The sequence below is a fragment of the Thermobia domestica genome, chromosome 7 (genome assembly GCF_964235325.1).
Source record: "Thermobia domestica chromosome 7, izTheDome1.hap1.1, whole genome shotgun sequence".
Lineage (NCBI taxonomy): Eukaryota > Metazoa > Arthropoda > Insecta > Zygentoma > Lepismatidae > Thermobia > Thermobia domestica.
Genome location: NC_137460.1, coordinates 262312717 through 262327497, shown reverse-complemented (window position 1 = coordinate 262327497; position 14781 = coordinate 262312717). Strand labels below are relative to the sequence as shown.

Below are 14781 nucleotides of genomic sequence, written 5' to 3'. Positions count from 1 at the left end.
TCCCCGTATATTTCCTTATTATTGTAAGAGATGTTCAAACGAGCACTCTAAAATTTGTTCGTTCTCTTGGGTAATGTGAGTAATGCAAATTAAGAAAGATATGCGTATCATACAAACGTCAGAAAAACTTGATATTTATTTGAATAGACCTTTTACGTAATGTTTCTTTTGCAAATGATAAACTTATGCAAATATATCGAGGCTTCTTAAATTTAATGTTGAATAGTGGCGAGTGGGTCGTAGCTTAACACTACAGTACTCGCATGAAATTGTTGAAACATTAGTGCTCGCGCGGATTACGATTGTAGTCCATTTGATAAATATATATATATATATATATATATATATATATATATATATATATATATATATATATATCTTAGTGGTTATTCAACTGGTATTTTTTACATTATTATTGTGGTTTTCACAAGCAATAAAGAACACATTTCAGTGCAAACATTTTGTTTTTTAATGTACAAAAAGAATTAGAAGCCAAAACTTTACAATGCGTATGCAATTTACTATATTTATTTTATTTATTTATTTAACAATCACCAGATACAGCTCCGAGGCCATTTTACACTGGATATCCAACAACAACAATAACAATGGAAAGGATTTGGGAAGTTATCGGCCAGGGCCTGTTTAGTAGGTACCATCCCGGCATTTGCCTGGTAGGACTGAGGGAAACCCTGGAAAACCTCAGTCAGGATGGCCGGCAGCGGGATTCGAACCCACGACCTCCCGAACGTTTATTTTCTTAATATGTGATTACAAATTGAAAAAAAAGAGAACATTTGCATTTAAAATGTCAAAAACTGCTATAAAAAATAAAAAGAAGTTGTTAAATTGTTTGCAAGTATAACTTTTACACTTGGAAACATTTTTGACAACATTTTGGGTGTTTCAGTCATAAGAGTCAGTGCAAAGACTGTGCTTGTGGTCAGAGCAGATCCACTTACTGCACCGGAAACATCTTTTTCGAGTACTCTTATTTCTTCATCTTCTACAAAGAGGTTTGATAAGTTCTATAGCCACAGATTTCAGGAAGTATCTACGGTTGATCATAGCATCATTGTTATTTACTTTGAAAACAAATGGTATGGTGTTATGACGTTGTGTTCGCGTATTTCTTGGGTGCACGGGATCAATATATTATCTGGTAATTTTGTCCTTTCCAATGTAAAATTTGCCATGAAACCCGTCTTCCTGGATAACACCGTTGCTTTCTTCATCTTCTATTTCTTCCAAATCGTCATTACCACTTTCTTCAGAGTCACTACTCGACAACATCTTCCTCTATTTCATCTTAGTCTTCTACACTCAAAACTTGATATATTTATATTACTTTATGAAAACGAGTAGAATGACTATATATCTGAAACTAAAATGATCCAAAAAGAAGCATTTTTTTTTCAACGAAATACCTTACTATTGTCAAACAACATTTATACTTACGTACACATTTATATTAAGTACATTATAGAAAGAATAGAATGATTATATGCCTGAAGTTAACTCATCCAAAAAGCAATTGATTAAAATTATTGTATGTATGAAATATTAAATTGACCCCACAAAACCATTTTTTGCCAAGTCTAATAACATCTTTCAAAGACGTCACTTTTAGTTTTGTTACAAAGTAGAGCACTTATAGCATCTTATACGAGAAGAATAAAGAACTTTTTATCATGATAAAGTACATTTAACACAAATACGTTATTTAGATACAATATTTTTGTTCGTTCCAATTTTTTAATACAAACTACTACAGCTGTTGTCTTTTTACATTTACTGTCTTCGAGTTTATTTTTGTTTCTCGATTCTAACACTGAGGTTCACGGAGAGGAAGTGATCGTTCCAACCGAGAATCAACAATTTCAGGGAGTATCACTGCTATTTCTATAGAGACAACCGACAAAAGGGCGAAACTGCCCAAAACAAGTTTTTGAAAAAGAAATAAACACATAAAATTAGAAGGAAAGTAACAGAGACAATATTGGTTTTTAGCCAGGAGCGCTCATAAATCACTACCACGTGTCGCGAAGACTAGTAGGGGGTACAGTTTCAGGGGGCTCTCAATTCCTAGAAAAAGATCTATCCATATACTGTATACAACATACTTTTTATTCTCTGTTGCCAAACTTACTGAAGAATATATTGCAATTAATCTAACACATGTAACGTAAATTGGAGACCGTGGTTGGATTTATATGGGTCTTGTGTATTTCTATTAAAAATTTCAAGTCATTACCTGCAATACTTTGTTAAAAATTACCATATTAAATTTTACATGTTATCAAATGAAGAGTTAGAAACCTAAGCGAAGAGGTATCAGATCCCCTTAATGTAGAGAAATAAATACTGCGAGCAGCATGGAGATGCTGCTGAAGAGAATATAAAGAAATAAAACCAGAATAATGTACATTTATATATTTGTTACTCCCAACCGAGATAAACTGATATATATGTATATATATTATAGTGGAGAGTGTAAATTATGACTACATAATGTTTTTACTCAATGTTACTTATATACACAATGTTTCTGGTGCCCCACTGCTACTACTGGTTTGTAGCCAAGCCATGCATGTATGTTGGGTTGTCTTGTGTGATCTTACGAGGTTCAAACTGCGTATTAGTGTATTCTCAATCATTGCCTGCCAGTTTTGAAAGCGGCTGTATTTGATTTATTATTTTTAAAATAAGAAAGGGATTCCTAACATCTGTTTCTTGAATTTGATGTCTAAACTTCAATCCTTTTCCTATTTAAAAAAAAATCCAATATGGCCACTTTGAAAACTGACAGGCGACGATTATGAATACACTGATATGCACTTTGAATCTCGTAACGTCACATAAGACACTCCAACATACATGCGCACCACTAGTAACAGCGCAACATCATTGGAACATGTCACAATTTATGTTCCAATGAGATGACGTGGATAGCACTTGGACATCCGTGGGATATACCAAGGGTGTAACCAAAACGAATATTTGGAGTACCCAGCAACATCGCATGAAATGTAAGCAGAGCGGACATTTGGAGATCGCAAAGATGCCACATTTATGTCGCGTGGAATTTGTACCAGGCATTTTCCTTCTTTTCTAAGCAATAGCCTTTCTTTGTAAACAAGCTGCTCTCAGGAAATTGAGAAATAATTAAGCAAAATATTTGATTTAATCGAATTCTCAATACGATTTCCAGAATCTAAGATGTCGTCACTGAACTGTTATATGCAGATGTTCCTTCCACAATACACTCAAGCGCAAGTCACCAGTATTGTCACTCCCTTTTTTATTATTCAGATTCTGTGGACTTCAATGGTTCCTCGTGATGAAGACAGAGGGAGACAAAAGCGTCTAAGCAGGTGAAATTTTAGAGAAGAATCTTATCTTTTCTTCCAACTGCTATGTAGCAGCCTGGGCGGCTTGTTTTCAACCCACTATTTGTTCCCAGCAAAGAGGCGGTATATACACACAGTGACACAAAAGTCCGGAGCCCATAGGGCAACTCCGTTACTTTTGCAGATATGAAAACAAGCGAAAATATGAAAGGATATTTTTAAATTCCAGCAACAGTTTTGTTTCTGTACTAGTGTACCGCCCAATAAGGAAAATACGTTGCCTTAAGCCATGTTGGACCACACTAATGAGAGAATGTGTGGCCTGAAAATAGCTACACTGAGAAGAATATAAAGGAGACACATTCTAGTATAAGCATACGACTTCAATATCCACGCCAGTGCGTAGCAACCACAAGTTTGGAGGAGAGAGCAGATACAAAAGACGGCAAATTGAGTCCTGAATTATATCTTTCTTTCCCTTCTCTTTGGTACAAATAATTTCGAACCACACTTTCTTTCATTCAATGCTGTCCAACAGTGGCAGCGTTGTACTTTTCGTTGCCTTGTTTTCATATTTGCAATAGTAACCAAATTGGCCTATGGGCTTTGGATTTTATCATGTGCAGAAAGTATTCTCTAAATATTTTATGTGATGTACAAAGCATATTCGCAAAATATTTTTCTCATATAAAGAAAATATTTTGTCATATGGAGAAAAATATTATCTAAATAGTTTTTGTCATGTACAGAAAATATTTTTTGTCACGTATGGAAAATATTTTAAAATTATTAGAAATCTTCAGAAAACATTTCAGCTAGTCTATCCATACAATGTAAATATTTAAAAAAATATATTTATTCTTAACAAATTATTTACTGTTAGTGGTAAGTAATATTAAAATATTCCGTGCGAAACATTAAAAAAACATTTTGTTAACATTGTATAAAACATTTCAAATATATTTTCAGTAATATTTGGAAATCGTATAGAAAACATTTTCTGGAAAACTTTTCTAACGGCGTATAACATATTTCTACAATGTTTTTGAGTGTTTTCAGAGAATATTTTCAGTATTATTTGGAAAAAGTTTTCAACAATATACGGAATATATTTCCTTACCTGAAGTAAGATAAATTTTCTGAGGGAAAATTATGGCAGGTTTTAGAAACGTTTTGAAAATATTTCGTTGCTTTGTGGGTTAGTACTTGGTTGCTTTTCAGATATTTTTTTTTCAACGTTACATTACTAAGTTAAGTTCGTCACTGTTCATAGAGGTAACAGGATGAATGAGAGTGAATAGTATCATGCAGTAAAGATTCATAATTTACGTATCAGACTCTAGTCCCCTCTTTATTATATAACTATTATTGTTTCCATTTTTAGAGATTACTTGGAAGCAGAAGTACAATGTTAGTGACCTTGCAGAATTGGGATATCTAGCAAGAATTTGGCAAACAACTTGCTAGGACAATATTATTTACTTATTTTTTTTTATTTCTGGCTAATCCGATTTAGGATCCCTTTTTTGCTTGCTGACTTCTACACTATTTTCTTACTGTTTTCTGAGGGGTGGAATATTTTTTGTAATAGAAATTTCCAAATTAAGAAACCATATTTACCTTCAAGTATTTCCGAGATCAAAAGTAGTTAGACCGGACACAGTAAGCAGTAGGATTTCCACAAAGCCTTTGCCTTTGTGAAAATCATATACTGGGCACAGACTTTCCTTGTAGTATCTAGCATCTATCTTACCTTCTTCTGTGCACTTCTATCTCTTTTCTAACGGTCTGTATTCTGTTCTCTGTGATTTTTAACCTGCGCCCCATTTTAAACTTATAAATTCATGTAAGCATTTAGCATATCTGATTTGAAAGTAAACGTTTCTTTGAGATGTTGCATGATATAATTCTTGGGGTTATTTACGTTTGTTATATAGTCCGGTAGAGATTTAACTGTGCTTTCACCTTCATCTGAGTGAAATAACATTAAATATTTTAAATACCACTGTAGTGCTCATTATGTACATTTTCGTTTTTGCAATGCCGTGTTATAGAGATGAATTTCCTGTGTAATATATTGGTCCATGAGTTTCTGAGTATTGGTCTGGTCCTGGCCTGGTCCTACGTATATGCAAGTTAGGCTAAAGGAGACAGTGATAATAAGAAATGAATAAAAATGGTGGAATGAAGAAAGTGGGAGTTAATAGGTGAACTCTGAGAACCCCCTTCCCATACACACTGTGTTTGTCTACCACAAAGTCCACTTGGCACGAGCTGGGATCGAACCACCAACCCCATGCACCAGAGGTGAAGGATCTACCACCGAGCCATCGCGGCTCTTACGTGTCGAAAATGAGAAAACATTTTAATATTGATGGTATCTTCCACTACCGGATTCCTGAAGAATCTGTATAATTATTTAGATGCCCTGAACTCTTCTGCGAACCTATCCCAGACAGCATGTTTGCTTGCCGCAAGCTTGCCTGTTGCTTTTATTCGATTTTATTTTGCTTGGGCTTAAACACAAAAGCTTATTTCTGCTTAGCCCAAGCTATAGTGCGGACAACCCACACTTCACTTGCAGGACGCTTTTCTTTAGATTGAAGTAAAAAGCCAGCGCGCGTTCGATTTTCAGTTGTTCTCAAAAACTACGTGACGCTGACCTCTTAACTTTCGGCGACAAGGTAGTGTTCGCGTTGTTAGCGTCTTGTTAGCATTCAGCTTGAGTAAAGGACAAACTTAATTATCTTTTTAATTGTGCCGTCTAGTACTCTAATCCCACATACCTGTAATGTCGCTCTTTATTTCCTCATATTTTGGTAACCATGATGCATAACGAATTGTAGTATTTATGTATAACCCTTTGGGGATCCCATGGTACAATTTGTACCATACGGGTGTTTCATGGTACATTGCGTTATAACTCTCCTATTTGAGCTTTTTCGTCCGTTTTTTTTTTTTTTTTTTGGTTTTTCAAGTCCAGAGGCATTGTAGAAGACATTACGTATGGTTTCACACCTTCCAGCGTCGAGACATAAGAGGTGATGACGTCATAAGTCTAAAATTTATATTTTCGTGTAATACTTTTTTTGGGGGGGGGGGTTATGTAAAGTATTTTTGGCTGGCTTATTTTTGCACGTAGAAGATTGAAATTTTGCACAAACATGCAGTCCACCGAGTAGTATTTACCAGATTTTTTCAGATTTCTACGTTAAAACAGGGAGTATTCAGAGGTTAAAAAAGTTGAAAAAAGGGATATTTATATCCAAAAATCCAGTTTTTCCTCATTTTCCCACCTTAGATACATGATGGACACAAGTGAATGGTACCGCCTGAAAGGCAGTTCTATTCTGAAGAGAATGATGTGCGACACATGGCCCTAGGGTAATTAGGGAAATGTCAGGAAATTTTTACCAAAATATACTTCTGTATAGGGGAATTTTTGACATTTTTGGTATTATTTTTGTGCTGGCTTATTTTTGCACGTAGAAGATTGAAATTGTGCACAAACATTCAGTTCACCGAGTAGTATCTACCAGATTTATTTCAGATTTCTGCGTTAAAACAGAGGGTACAGAGGGGCTAAACGTTGAAAAAGGGAAATTTTTTCCAAAAAATCCCTTTCACTGGATTTTCCCGCCTTAGATACATGATGGGGACAAGAGAATGGTATTGCCTGAAAGGAAGTTCTATTCTAAAGAGAATGATGGGCGAAACATGCCCCTAGGGTAATTAGGGATGTCTCAGGGATTGTTTAAAAATTTCCCTCTGTATACGGGAATATGGGACATTGTCGGTATATTTTTTTTTTGGGGCGGGCTTACTTTTGCACCTGGAAAATTGGAATTGTGCATAAACATTCAGCCCACCGAGTAGTATTTACCAGATTTTTTTCAGATCTCTGAGTTAAAACAGGGGGGTTCAGGGGGGCTAAAAGTTGAAAAAAGGATATTTAGACTCAAAAAATCCCGTTTTTCCTCATTTTCCCGCCTTAGATACATGATGGAGAGACGTGAGTCATACCGCCTGAAAGGCAGTTCTATTCTGAAGAGGATGATGGGCGAAACATGCCCCTAGGGTAATTAGGGATGTCTCAGGAAATTTTTTACCTGAGATCATGGTGTATTACGGTAATTTGGGGCATGGTGGGAATTCCTGATAAAATTTCTCCCGCCTTCGGTATTCAAGATGGAAACTTGAAATTTGGCACACACATTCAGTATACCAAGTACTATTTATCAGATTTTTTATATGACTACGTTTAAACAGGGCCGCTCCAGAGGGACCCAAAAATGCGAGAAAAAATTTTTCCCTCCGAAATTTTCCCTTTGACATCACTTTTCCCGCTCTATATGGTATGAACATGCAAGTGATATCATTTGAAAGCCAGCTCCATTGTGAAGAGAATGAGGTATGAACCATGATCCTAGGACAAATAGGGACGATGCAGTAGCAGGTTGACTGAAAGACTAAAAAATAGCCCAAAAAACCAGGTGCCGGAGAGGGATAAAGCATAAATGTGAGCATAGATGGCAGCAGGTTTGTAAGAAGCAACGGCGCGTTGCTTGGCACAATAGGGCGTGTCGATTTTTTCAATTTTGAAAATCCTAAAATGAGGGGTGCTAAAGAGTTGAGACCTGACGTATTTCGAAGCATATATTTACAAATTCGATATAATGTTTTTCGCTAGGTAAATATTAGTTCAAAATTTTTGTTATTTTCGTTCTTTTTTTACAAATTTACTTTTGTTGTTCATAGATGGCGCCAGCGTTGTTTTTCATTTACTGAGCAAAAATACATGCTTGTTAAGATTAGTTTTATCTATTTACACATTGCTGAATCACAGTTTTAATGTTATGTCAAATTTATATTCTACAATCATTAAATTAGATACATTTTCAATTTTAAATGGGTGCTAAAGTTTTCACATTTATTATATAATAACTCCAAGGGTATAAGATTGAGAGCTTCAAATTTGAGAGTGTAAACTTTTTCAACTAGTCCTTATACTAACATAGTGGTTTCTTGATGTTTCTTTACAATGACTTCTAAGACAAAAACAAAACGTAATACATTTACACATAGGAGTAATTTGATTGGAACCGGTAAATAATTGTTACCCTTTGAACTTCCCGTCATTAAGCTATGTTGTCATGCAGAACATTTGGTAGGCTTGCGTGCAACAGCTGCCTTATCTACTGCCACCCTTATGGATGTTGGCTTGATGACCGACAAAGAGCAAAGATTTGTGATTGATTACAATAAAGTGAAGAGAGCAGAAGAAAAAAAAATGAAATCCGTGGACCAAGAATTTGGTGAGTTCTGTCAGCCAGGTATAATCGACTGCATCTTTTTTGACGGCCTTGAAGATATTACGAACGTTATGTTGGTAGCAGGAAATTCAAATCACCAGTTTCCTTTGATTATATGAGAATAACACTATTCTTTTTACAGCGAGCCAGGTGGACGCTATCTTTATCATTTCACTCCTCAGAAATATTGTGACAATAAAAAGCAAGCTGAAAGTTTTGCTGATGATCTTGAAGATTTTAGAAGGGCATTGATAAAATCTTACAAGCAATTGGAGGTGATTCTACTAACGTCAACACTGGTTGGGAATGTCGTACTATGCATTAGATAGAAGTCAAACTCGGTCGTAAGCTAAATTGGTTAGTGTGTGCTCTTCAAACCAGCGGGTTACCTTTTCGACACTTAATCACAGCACTGGACGGCATAATTTTGTCTAGCAATCAGTGGAAAGGTACTATTGGAGATATGCTAGACGCAGTTACTGGACTTGAAGTCGATCCTTCATGGCAAAAACTCCCGATTGGAGAGCCTCTTATTGCGCTGAGTGAAAATATCGTAAATGATTTATCTACAGATCAAGCATACGGATATCAGACTACACAGGCCATTCACACTGGGAAACCTCTATGGGATCTGGTGCTTCTTGAAATTGGTCCAGTCAGTCATTCAAGATGTTGACTACAGCAAATAGACTGCGTTGTTTGTGGGTTTTTAAACATAAACTTAACGTCAAATATCTCATAAATCTTAGGCGGATAGTGAAATACATTGTTAGGCCAGTTTTAGACGAAAGCATTTATCGTAGCATTTCTCGCAGCAGATGTGCTGCCAAAAATCTTGTATAATATTCTATGGCATCAAAAGTATATTGTGCTTTTACATGGTAGCATTTTGATAAGCATTTAGTCGTGACGTAGCAAACAAATCACTGGAGAAGAGCGCAATTATGACTCCAAAACTAAAAACAGATATTTCAGTCACTATTTCTTCTAAAGCCCGTTTTCCCATATGGTTATTATGATACAAAGGACTTTTAACGGTGCAGTTATACTATACAGATCCATAGATTTTAAAATTTACAGAAGAAATTTCTAATGTTTTAATAGACTAGTGTATAAGTAATGGAAATATGGTGTGCATTACATCTGAGATGCGTATTTATGTGGAAATATACAAATTAAAGTCGAACCTGAAATGCACGTAATTTTCAATAAGCTGCCATAAAATTTTGGCAAGTCTGTAACTTCCCCATTTTGTATCGAAAACAGAACCCAACCATCCCCATCGGGGCTTCTAACCCATTCCCACTACTGCTGCTGCTACTACTACTACTACTGCTACCACTACTACTCCTATTCCAACTACTACTACTACCCGTTCCTACTCCTACTCCTATCCCTACTACTACTACTACTACTACTCTTACTATTACTACACCTACTGCTACTGTTACTATTACTAAGTACTCCTACTACTACTCTTACTACTACTTACTCCTCCTCCTCCTACTAGTACTACTACTTACTTATACTACTATTACTCTTACTACTACTACTACTACTACTGCTTACTACTACTACTATTAATACACCTACTACTACTTACTCCTTCTCCTCCTCCTCTTACTACTACTACTACTACTACTTATACTATGGATCTGTATAGTAAAACTACACGTAACCACCTGTTAAAGTGAACCTGCACCGGAGAATGCAAGAGCACACCAATAAATGAAACGAGAAAGTTTTTTAAATGAATTTCTGTGTGTATCCGTATAGTGAAACTGCACACTTTTAACTTTGTACAAAAAAGGATGTTTCTCATATTTTTTTAATCAACATAATAATAGTATCCCTACTCCAACTTTTTTCTTTACTACAATTCAATTTCCCACACATCGCTTCCTTTTAACACACCACGGCGCTGCAATCGGAACAGAAATGCTGGGGAAAATGCTACGAAATAGAGCAGGTTCTATCGACAAGAAATGCCATAGGATATGCCATGGCATGGGAAATGCTATAGCATTTGCTACTTTACACGGTAGGATATCAATGATACGATTTTTGCTACGATAAATGCTTCCGTCTAAAACTAGCCTTAATGTCTATTACCCTGCTGGTTCAACATCAAAGTCAAACATTGCTGAGAAAAAGGGACACACCACATCTTGTTTAAACTGCAGTGACTTAATATGCAGAAGAAGATTGTTGTGGATGCTGTACTTCAAAAGATACTTTACTTGAGAAGTGAGGCAGTATAAGGAAATCTCTCTGTACGTCCGAGGAAAACACCTGCTATCGACCCCAATGCCTCGTTCGTGCTAGAGATGATTGACTGGTCTAAAGGTGTTTATGAACCTCCCTTGACATGCACATTTTCAACAGAAGTAGTAAAGAAATTTGTAGACGTTCCGATGGAAGTACCACAGGGGCTAAATCACGCTGAATCTATGGAAAGGTGTATGAAACAAGTCACAGAGGCAGCAGCAAAAGTCTATATCCATAAGAAACGTGAGGGGTACATGATAGTTCAAGAAGCAAGTCCACACATGAAGTCCGAAAATGAATCAAAACAGGACATAATGGAACTTGTTTTGTGAATAACTTGTGCGTTAATAGTATTGTTACTTGTTGCTGTTTCACAAAATGCAACACAAATGTAGCACATATATAGTAATACTATAGTAATAAGAAGTGTATGAACTGTATGATGCAGCAGTTAAAAAATAATTCATTATAATTGAAATTTAGCAGTTTGTCAATGTGGTTGAGTAAGGTATTTTTATAATGAATGAAAAATGTTTTTCTCAAGATTTGTAACAGAAGCTAAATACTTCAAACACGGAGAATGTTACATGGTTTTACTAAAACAATTATACAGTACAATAGTACGTAATCAAAATAATGCTTTCTGTTTTTAGTAACTTCAATGCAACAATATAAAGTCTAAATACAGTATTTCAGTAAGTACGTCTATGTATGCAGAAATTTTATTAAGTGTCTTCTCAAAGTATTGGTTATATACGCTTTCTTACTGTACCTCTAGCTTTATTAATATGTTTGATGATTAATAAAATGTTTTATACCGAAAAATAATTTATTTTATAGCATTGCATGGCATTTTCGAAAGTTTTTGAGTATGAAATTCCGAAACTGCTCTTGTGCTATATTCGAATCTTGATTTACCTAGCTAGAATTTTTTTAATTACAAAACTAAGTACGGATTTGAATTTCTCATACCTAAAAACATACTTTTAAGACCCCTCATCATGGAAAATTGCAAAAAGTATACTTCATCCTCAAAAATGACACGCCCTATTGGCACAACTAAACCGTAAAAATTATGCTTTTTTTGATGTTTTGTAGAAGCGGATAGGAGACTTAGGTGTTTTCACGGTTGTGCATTTGCTTCAATAATTGGGAAAGTGAGGGGACAATATATTATAGCATAGATTTAGTCAGACGGTTAAATTATACGGATTTCATACTGTTTTATCTAAATTCGCTTACTGCAAGCTTCCATATAACTTGTTTAGCGTGTTTCGCTTGCAATAAGCTTAATAAAGCTTGTCATTGATGAGAATATGCTTATACTTGGCTTGCGTTTGACATAATTTGACTTGTGTTTAACTTGTGAACACAAGCTTGCCGCAAGCCTTGTCCAGATGTAACTAACTAGCTTGCAGCAAGCTAATTGGTTTGCATAATATAGCTTGCGGCAAGCTAATTGACCTTGCAACAGCAAGTTTGTGGCAACTTGCAGCAAGTTTAAATTGCTCTCTGGGTATAATAGAGTTTTGTTATGCTTGGTAAGTCCATATACCTTAATAAAGTTATTTGGACTAAGCATTTTCTGGAATATTTTGCATTGTAAAAATCAAACAAATAACAATTAACTTTCCAACTCCATACTAGTAGTCTTGAATTGAAGAATACGGAATCGATATTTGAAAAAAAGGTCGTGAGGAGCGCAGCTTTAGCGGGGAGAAGCACAACTCGAAATTTGAATCGAGAGATTTTAAATATTTGACCTTCGATTTGACCCTGATGTCAGAAATTGCGACCAGCAACAACCCATTTCTTGTTAACACTAGTTAACAAATTTAAACTTTTTGTTTGTTACATGAGAAAAATCACCTGATCTTAAAGGAACTTTTTGCGCTGTATTCGAATATGCACTCGGGTTTCTCTCCATCATGTACAGTTTTCCCTAACAGAGGGATTTTCGGGAAAATCCCTCAAAAATTTCCCTTTTTCAGATATTTTATTCCCCTAGCTCCTATCCCCTTACATATAGTAACATAGAAATTATACCTAAGTATAAATAGATTTATATTTAATAAACCCTAAAAGTTTCGTAAAAATCGCTTTGTTCTTTCTAGAGAAATAAATATATTTGTATGTATACTGTGTGCACTGTTTATTGCACCTGATAGTAATGCTTTCAGCTCTCCTGAGTTGGGGTAAAAACGATTTGCTTTATTACTACAAACACAGACATAAAAATGAATATTTACAATAGTCAACAACACACTTGTATTGCTCTCTGTAAATTAGAAACGTGTATAAAAATAGAATGTACTTCCAACGTATATTTTTTTAAACGTACAGTATATGTATATCTTAATACACATATATACAATTCTCCAAGTTTTTTCGTTTTGTTCATGAAATGGTTATCAATATTTGTTATCAAATGTAACAGAATGCAAAACAAAGAAAGAATGGAATACAGACTCATTGTTGACAACAATGAACTAATGCAGTCTGAATTTTCCACTACGGTATCGTTTCCCCCTCCCCCCGCGCATTTCTTTCTTTCTTGTGTTCTTGACACCTGGTGAGGGAGTTTTGTACATTTTTATATTGACGTGTGGTTTAACACTACTTCACTTTCAAAGTTGTCTTTGCTGCTAAGAGTGCTTTCATGTTTGATCTTAACGGCATTGTACCCAACTAAGACCAGAAGTTTAGTTTGTGATCAGTACAATGGTGTCAAGAGGACGGCGTTCGTGTGTTAACTCACCAAATAGTTTTTGTTATGTGTGTGGCCAGTTTGTAGTTAAAGGACAGTGTAGATCCATTACGCCACCGGTGAAACTAGCATATTATATATATTTCGGATGTCGTGTGGGAGATCAGGACAAAACTTGGGCACCAACATAATTTGTGCGTCGTGCTACATCACTTTACTTGCATGGGCCAAAGGGAAACGGAGGTTCATGAAATTTGCTGTACCAATGGTGTGGAGAGAACCCACCAACGATCTGGATGATTGTTATTTTTGTCTCACAGTAGTTAAGGGACATTCTAAAAAAAGCAAATACACAATAAGTTATCCCAACGTTAAATCCGCAATTAGACCTATTCCGCACGGGGATGAACTTCCACCTCCCGAGCCCCCTACCAACTGGGAAGAGATATGGCTAAAAGACTCTGATGATGATCATGACCTTGATGAACCATCGACATCAACATGTACATCCAAGGATCCAACGTTCATCTCTGACTGTGTTCGCGAGCCACATTTCATCCGGCAATGTGAACTTAATGACCTAGTCCGTGATTTGCACCTGACAAAACAAGAGGCGGAACTTCTGGGATTAAGGCTCCAGCAGTGGAACTTATTGGATGCAGAAACGAACATATCAGTGTACAGGAAAAGGCATGTTCAATTTTCAAGCTATTTCTCAATGCAAGATAATGTGTGCGTATGTACGGATATAAATGGGTTGATGGCGGAGCTAGGAATTCCTTACGTTCCAGAAGAATGGAGGTTATTTATCGACGCGTCAAAGGTCAGCCTTAAAGCTGTCCTTTTACATAATGGAAATAAAAAACCTTCTATACCACTTGCGCACTCATCGAAGATTAAGGAATCCTATGACACCATGTCAACTTTGCTAAATCTAATAAATTACAAGGACCATTGTTGGCAAATATGTTGTGATCTCAAGGTAGTTGGTATTTTATTAGGACTGGAGTGCGGTTACACGAAGTACCAATGTTTTTTTATGTTTATGGGATAGCCGAGCTGATGACAAACATTATGAAGTGAAGGAATGGGAACCTAGAGTGAATTACGTACCTGGAGAATGCAACGTCAAATACGCTCATTT

General features: G+C 35.8%; 1 protein-coding gene across 1 annotated transcript in view; it reads right to left on the bottom strand.

Moving 5' to 3' along the window:
- Nucleotides 1-534: 534 nt before the first annotated feature.
- The window catches only part of LOC145690873 (uncharacterized), a 108207-nt gene continuing 93960 nt past the window's right edge, over nt 535-14781 (bottom strand). Inside the window, exon 3 of the transcript XR_014132293.1 lies at nt 535-1384. The gene's annotated coding sequence lies outside the window, so the exon portion shown is untranslated. The remainder of the gene's footprint in view (nt 1385-14781) is intronic.